An 8,501-nucleotide genomic window follows, 5' to 3' on the forward strand; every position below is an offset into this window, starting at 1 on the left:
TATCCATTCCCACACATGTTCCCTGGGATTTTGTCTGTATATATTAGAAAGCTTAGGTAGTTCTTTTGCAATGAACTATACTTCCTCCTGGGTCGCTCTGCTCCTCACCTTTAGGCTTCTGCTGGAACTTGAATCTGGTTACAAGTGCCTGAAAGTGAAGAAGGGCAATGGAATGGATCATCAGGAGAATCAGCATTGTCTTGCATGGTAACTGCCTCAGGAGAGGCCATTATACATTCCTCAGGTAATGCAAGTATAATCCCCCAGACACGGGTAAAGAAGCCACTTCTACTAGGATCAAGGAGGCTCCTTCTACCAATTATGGAGAGGCCTCTTCCACTGACAAAGAAGGCTCATCAATATTTAGGGGATTTTGTCCCTAGCTTTGTTAGTGTCTTCCCACACATCCCCTTTCCAATTTTGGGACTCCACTCCTAACCAATGCCCTCATTTTAACAGTAGACACACTAGGAGGCTGGGATTTCAACTTGAATTGTAATTCGGCCCATCACAGGGTGAGATTATGTGTTTGATTTTTCAGCAGCTTCAGTCCCACAGCTATAGGAGGTAAGAGTCTCCTTCAGGGCACACACAGAAGGCTTAAGGGCATTTATGTGCCACTTGAGCTGGGAATTCAAGGCCCTGAGCTCATCCTTTTGTTTTCCTACTTTGCCCAATGACAGGAAGCCAAATCAGCCAATCTCATTATATTCATTAATTTGACCAAAATGTTTGAAACTGGTATATACATAACCATCCACATCCTTGCTTCTTATAAGTGGATGATAAGAAGCATACAATGGTGATAATTTGCATATCTATATTGCCAGATCACATCACTGACTCTGTGCCCTCTTTATTACTGAAAATAGAATCATTAGTATCTTTAAATCTAATCAGATTAGAGAGCCAATTCCAGAAACCCCAGAACCAATTCAGAAAACTCATCTGAAAAATTCTGTTCTCCTAGAACTACTTTTGGCACCAAAATCTATATTAGGTTCTCCAGAGAAATAGAACAAATAGGATATGTATGTGTATGTGTGTATATGTGTGTATGGATGTGGATTTATAATAAGGATTTGGCTCATGTGATTATGGAGTCTGACAAGCCCCAGTATCTGCAGTCAGCAAGCTGGAGACCCAGGAGAATCAATTGTGCAGTTCCAGTCTAAGGACATGAAAACCAGGAGAGTTGATAGTATAGTTCCAGCCTAAAGGTCAACAGGCTGAAACCCAGGAAGAGTTGTTATTTCAGTTTGAGTGTGAAGGAAGGAAGAAATGGATGTCCTAGCTCAAGGCAGTCATGCAAGAGGAGTTCCCTCTTTTTTTTTTGTATATTTTTTTATTGGAGTTCGATTTTCCAACATATAGTATAACACCCAGTGCTCATCCCATCAAGTGCCCTTCTCAGTGCCCGTCACCCAGTCACTGACCTCCCCTTCCAATGGAATATTACTCAGCCATTAGAAATGATGAATACCCACCATTTGCTTCGAAGAGAAGCTCCCTCTTATTCAAGGGAAGGTCGTTCTTATTGCTCTTTTTAGGTCTTCAACTGATTGGATGAGGCTCATCCACATCAGGGAGAGGAACCTGTTTTACTCAGTCTACTGACTCAAATACTAATCTCATTCAAAAATGTCTTGGGGCACCTGGGTTGCTCAGTTGGTTAAGCATCTGCCTTTGGCTCAGGTTATGATCTCTGGGTCCTAGAATAGAGCCCCAGATCAGGCTCTGGGCTCAGTGGGGAATATGCTTCTCCCTTTCCCTCTGTCTCTCCCCCCGCTGTACTCTCTCACTCAAATAAATAAATAAATAAAATCTTTTTAAAAAATTACCTTCACAGACACACCTGGAATTGTTTGACCAAATATCTGGGCACCCCATGACCTAGCCAAGTTGACATGTAAAATCAACTATCACAGTGCTTTTAATAACAAAGGAAAAATTTTTAAAGATTTTATTTATTCATGAGAGACAGAGAGATAGAGAGGCAAAGACGTACGCAGAAGCAGGCTCCCTGCAAGGAGCCTGATGCAGGACTCGATCCCGGAACCTGGGATCACGCCCTGAGCCAAAGGCAGAGGCTCAACCGCTGAGCCACCCAGGCATCCCACAAAACATTTTTTAATCTGGTTTTCAAGTGACACAGTTAAGAAAATAAGAAGACGTAACAGACTTTGGGAGAAAATATTCTTAAACATCTTTATTTGGCATTATAATGAGCTCTTACAATTCAGTAAGAAGAGACCAAACAACTCAATTCTTAAAAATTGAGACTCGGACACTTCATCGAAGAATGTATATGAATGGCTAATTAGTCTATACGCACTTGGAAAAGGTGTCTAAAATAATTAGTCATTAGGGAAAGGCAAATTAAAATCACAGTGAGATACCATTTCACAGTGAATAGAATGAATAATATTGGAAAGACTATAGTAACACGTGTAGATGAGGTTTTAGTACAACTGGAACTCTCATACATCATTGGTGGGTATTAAAATGGCACTGTCACTTCATAAGCTCAGCAGTTTAGCACTGCCTTCAGCCCAGGGTGTGATCCTGGAGACCCGGGATCGAGTTCCACGTCAGGCTCCCTGCATGGAGCCTCCTTCTCCCTCTGCCTGTGTCTGTGCCTCTGTGTGTGTGTGTGTGTGTGTGTGTGTGTGTGTGTGATGAATAAATAAATAAAATCTTTAAAATTTATTCATTCATGAGAGATTTGGTTTACTCATTCATGAGAGATACAGAGAGGCAGAGACATAGGCAGAGGGAGAAGCAGGTTCCCTGCGGGCAGCCTGATCTGGGACTTGATTCCAGGACCCTGGGATCATGATCTGAGCCAAAGGCAGATGCTCAACCACTGAGCCAACCAGGTGCCCCAGTTTGATAGTTTCTTAGGAAGCTAAACATTTATCTATCCATGATTCAGCAATGCCACTTGGAGGTATTTATCCAATAGAAATTAAAACGTGTCCACACAAAGACTTGCATACAAATGTTCATAGCAGTTTTATTCATAATATCTGGAAGCTGGAAACAATCTAAATGTTCATAAACTAGTGAATAGACAAACTGGCATATCCATAAATGGAATACTACTTGGCAATGAAAAGGAATAAGCTTCAGGTACTGGCAACAGCATGGGTGTTGCTGAACAAAAGAAACAAGATGCAAAAGAATACATACCGTATGCCTCCATATATATCATATTCTACATCAGCCTGAACTAATCTACATCTAAATACCACTACCAGTTGTTTTAGACTTGAGGGAGATGGATTGCAAAGGAGCACAAGGAAACTTTCTTGTGTGACAGAAATGTTCCATGACTTAATTGGCAGGATCGTTACATGACTCTATACATTTGTCATCAAATCACACATTTAAATGGGTGCACTTTATTGCATGGACGACATACCTCAATAATATTAGTTCATAAAAAATATTGAATATACAACTTCAGTAGATACATAGAGCAATAGACCAGACATCACTGAAAGGTGAATTTCTGAACTGAATGAGAGATTTTATTCAATGCAATCTCTCAATGAGGAAATCACCGAGAATGCAGGACAGAGAGCTAAAGAGAGAAAAGATATGAAAGAAATATGAAACGTAAAAGGTTACATTTATCTAATGGGAGTTCCAGGAAAATGGAGATACCAAGGAGGCATAATTTTAGTCGTTGAGAATTTTCCAGAATTGAACACAGACACAAGTGAAGATGCCCCCACTGAAATCCAAGCAGGGGAAATAAAAATGAATCAATGTTTAGCCACATCACAATAAGCTTCAAATCATTGGCTCTGGCAGCCCTTTAGGATTTAAAGTGCCATTCCTGATTCTTTTACAGGTTGCCTTTCTCACTGCCTGAAACTTCTTTTGATTGTCTCCTCCTCAGAGAAACCGATGAGCTTGAAGGGGAAATCTGAAGAGCATGGTTTCTGAGCTTTTAGAAGCTTCTTTTTCTTTTAATCTCGTCCTCCAGAGATCTGGCAGATGTCCACATTCCAGGCACTCTCACGGGGTTAATATTTTTATTTTATATCTATTTGTGAAAGAAGATCTTTGGCTTTCTTAAGAGGATTCCAGGCACAGAAGTGGGGAAGACAAACTTAACAAGTTTGAACAAAGGGATCTTCCTAGAACACTGAAAGAATTCTCCCTAAATGGCCACCGTTCCATGCAAGCACAAAACTGGCTGCTGGACCAATGTGAACCTCATCTCTACCACACAGTATCTTAAGGCCCCTTTCACTTACTTTTAAATGGTGAAGAGGCATACTAAAGCAAGTGTGGCAAGTCAACAGGGTCATGTCCAGTGAATTCTGTGAGATGCTTTATCTTCATTCCATCTGATCAGCATTATATGGCTGTATCAATGGCAATTGCTCCATAATCTAGGGCTTGTAGCTTGCTCCAATCTTCTCTCCTTTCTACCATAAATATTCAACACTTTTGCTGTTCCTTAGTATCTCTTAAGGGTGGGCCAGGAGAAGGAGGAAATGTTTTTTCTATTATATAATCTTTTTTTTTAAATTAATTTTTATTGGTGTTCAATTTACCAACATACAGAAAAACACCCAGTGCTCATCCCGTCAAGTGTCCGCCTCAGTGCCCGTCACCCATTCCCCTCCAACACCCGCCCTCCTCCCCTTCCACCACCCCTAGTTCGTTATCCCAGAGTTAGGAGTGAGAAGGAGGAAATTTAAAGGAGCTAATCTGGCTTCTTGTGAGCAGCTGCTCAGTTCGGTAGAGGAGAAGGTTGAAAATGTGGCAGACTGATTTTAAGGTTTTAAAACAACCATGGACTTCAATTACCCAGGACCTTTATATAGCTTTTCTCCATGTCTTCATTGGCAGGCTGGGCAGTAGCTGCTGCTTTATGTGGTTTAAACCCCAGTGCAAGTGATAGAAATTAAGGAGGGCACTTGCTAATGATGAGCACCGGGTGTTGTATTGGAGAAGTGATGGATTGCTTCTACACCTGAAGCTAATATTACACTGCATGTTCACTAACTGAATTTGAACTGAAAGTTTGAAAAAGGAAAAAAAAATTAAATAAGAAAAAATCCCCTGTGATTACAGCCAGTTCTCAATATAAAGGAGAAAAAAATTCACATATTCACATCATTAGAAGTGTAACTTTTTCTCCCCCCAGGAAAAAAACATGAGATTGGCATGCCAGGAATGCAGATGTTTGTCTATATCTGCGGATTCCAGCCTTTCTCACAGTCCCCTTGCTAATTGTTCTGCCAGGCGGGCTTTGCCTTTTCACAAAGCAAACCTGACCTGTGTGTCACTGCCCTTTTTAACAAAATTCAATCTCAAAAAATAAAATAATGAAGGTGCCCTTAAAGGATGTATGGAAGGGGAAAAAAAGAAAAAGACAAAGCTTAAGTCAATAGAAATTGAATAAGAGGTTGGAACCTTGGGGTAAAATTACACGTAACTAATTGGAATTCTTTTCTTTTCATGAGGTAATAAAATTAGGCTCCTTAATAACTATTCCTTGGGATTAAATGAATGGCCTGAAGCCACTGAGAGGGGACAACAGGGCTAGTCTGTAGTGATTAGGGGACCCAAGTCTGTTGCTACAGCTACAGACAAAATGCTCGACTATATTTTGTGAAAGGACAAGTAGTTTACTGGTGGTTTAACAGAAGTGATGGACCAATTTTAGCCAGAATGACATAATTATTTGAGTCTGCATGGAGAGATCATAATCATCTAGATTAAAAAAGGGAATAACTTAAATCCACTACCCATATATTTATGTTTCCATGGTACCAAGCATGAGGAATGGGGGAAACAGCTGAATGATAGATTCTGTTTTACTATTTTACCTGGATGCCTTTTCAAACGCCCTGAGTCTTTGAAGGGTACTTACCATGCTTGATGCATTATTTCTCTTCCACACAGCACTTCCCATGAAGAGCCTACAATAACCACTTGATCAATTGGTCAGTAGGATATTTGTCTGTTCTGTATAAAGGATATAACTTTGCATCAGCCTGCAAAACTGTCTGGCAAAGATGTCTACAGGGTCCCCAAAGACTCCTGTTCCCATTCCATTTTGGAGGGTAGTGGCTCTGAAGCCAGGGGCCGCATTTCCAAGCCCCACCTCACATCTAGATGGAGCCATCTGACCAATTTAATGTTGAAGGAACTGCTTTGTGTGGTTGTTAGGCCAAAGTAGGTAAGAAGCAGCAGCGGTTTTAGTCTATTTTCCTGTCTACTGGCTGAGTGGAGGGAACTCCAAAGGTCCAAGGGAGGGCAGAAGCATGAGATGAAGGGAACCCAGGCCCCTGTGGAACACTTGCACAGCCAGGAACACTCACATTGGCCCATGAAATATTTTTGCTTTGTTACACCACTAGGAGTTTGGAGCTTATGTATTAGAACAGCTAGCCATATCTTAATTGATACACTGTGGATTTTAGTATCTCAAAGCTAGACTGATCTCTGGGAGGCCACTTTTGTTGAGTCTGCATGGTGTCAGCAGAGAGGGATAGGTAACAAGACATTCTGGTAGGTTCCTGTTGCCACAGCACTGTCACAGGGGAACTGTGCTGGATGTCTTCTATTTGTCCCTTCCAAGGCTCCTCTCCACCCTTTTCCCCCCTGTTCTCTGCCCTCTGTAATCTGAAATGTATGGATTACATCAAGTGGCCCTCTTGCCCTCTGGCATCTGGCAGGGTTTAGCTAATAGGAAGCTCCCCCAGGAGGTCAGAGAGAACGAGGGAGTGAGGTCAGAGTATTGATTCCCTGGGCTTTCTCACTATGAAGTTTCCTGTGGGTGGCTGTGTCCCTCAAGCAAAGGTCACTGCTGCTCTCAAAGCAGCCTTCTCCACACCACACTCCCTCCTCTGCCTTCCAGCAATCACCCTTCATCCTGTGCCTTCAGGTCTAGGGCTGGTGATAGCTTTGCTGCTTCTAGCTCTTGGTTACTGTACTATGCATTATAGGTCCCTTATATCCCATCCACTTTTATATAAATTACCCCTTTTATGTGTCTATTATATCTCAGTGATGCAGGGGGTGGAGACAGGGGATAGCCCCTTGATTCAACATCTCTCAAATTCGCCTATTTGAATGTGCCATCTGTTTCTTGTTGAGACCATGACTGATACAGGGAACCAGAATTAGATGCTCCTGAGATACTCTCCACTCGTCAATATGGGGCCCATTGAATCTGCCAGTCTCATCCAATTCCAGCTGTGTACACTTTGTGGAGGACTTCTTTTCAGCACCACAGCAGCCATAGTGGCTGAAGACTGAATTTTCACCCTTTCAGAGAGATCGAAGGTTGTAGCCCAAAGCAGTTGGCTATGATTTGACACTTCTTTGAAATGTTATGTAATGTGAATTTCACTTTCTATTATATATCTGTGCTTGAAAGAAGTGGAACATAGTAGTGAAGAATGCTTGGCATCAGCTCAAGTTAGCCTTCAAATTAGGCTGTCTCCACTGCTTATTAGCTATGACCTTGGACCACTTTGTCTCTCTATAGGCCTCCCTTTCCTAATCACTAAAGTGAGGCTAATAATGTTATTCCCCTCATGTGGTTGCTTTGTGGACTAAATGCCTGACTCATAGCGCTCAGGAAATTCTAGCTCCATATAACTATGTATGCCTGACTAAAATCAATGCTCCAAGAAGATGGAGCTTGTTTAGCTTCTAAATTCATATTCCCCCAGTAGATAAACGATACTTATTCCAGTTTGAGAAGCAAGCATACTTTTGTATGAAGTCTAAAGCTATGTTAGTAAAAGTAAAACCACGATAAGGGCCAATATTGCTGATTTTTTATTATCTGATATTTGATTTCTCAGAAGAAAGAAAGGAAGGAAAGAAAAGAAGGAAAGAAGGATGAAGGTAGAGAGGGAGAGAGACAGAGATAGAGACAGGGACAGAGAAGGGTCATCTTGAAGAGGCTACATAGCATAGCAATTAAGGACATAAGCCGGGTTTAAAATTCTGACTGCTAGGACACCTGGGTGGTTCAGTGGTTGAGCATCCGCCTTGGGCTCAGGGAATGATCCTGTGGTCCCGGGATCAAATCCCTTATCCAGGTCCCTGCATGGAGCCTGCTTCTCTCTCTGCCTTTGTCTCTGCCTCTCTCTGTGTCTCTCATGAATAAATAAATAAAATATTTAAGAAATAAAATCCTGACTCCATTACTTATCAACAGTGGGACCTTGGGCAACTTACTTAACCTCTATGTGTTCCAGTTTTTTTTTTATCTATAAAATGGGACATGATAATGGTATCTGTCTCATGGGATTGTCATAAAGATTACAGGAGTTAAATGTAAAATGCTTATGACAGTGCCTGGAAAACAGTAAGCACCATATAAATGTTTATTGTTATTTATTATTTCTTGAGGGAAAATTCAGAATTTAGTTTTACTTCCTTACAAATTATCTTTATTCTGAATTACATATGGAGGGAGGTGCTGTATGTTTTTCAAGTACTTAGTGTCTTTCAAGATT

The sequence above is a fragment of the Vulpes lagopus genome, chromosome X (assembly GCF_018345385.1).
Source record: "Vulpes lagopus strain Blue_001 chromosome X, ASM1834538v1, whole genome shotgun sequence".
Classification (NCBI taxonomy): Eukaryota; Metazoa; Chordata; class Mammalia; order Carnivora; family Canidae; genus Vulpes; species Vulpes lagopus.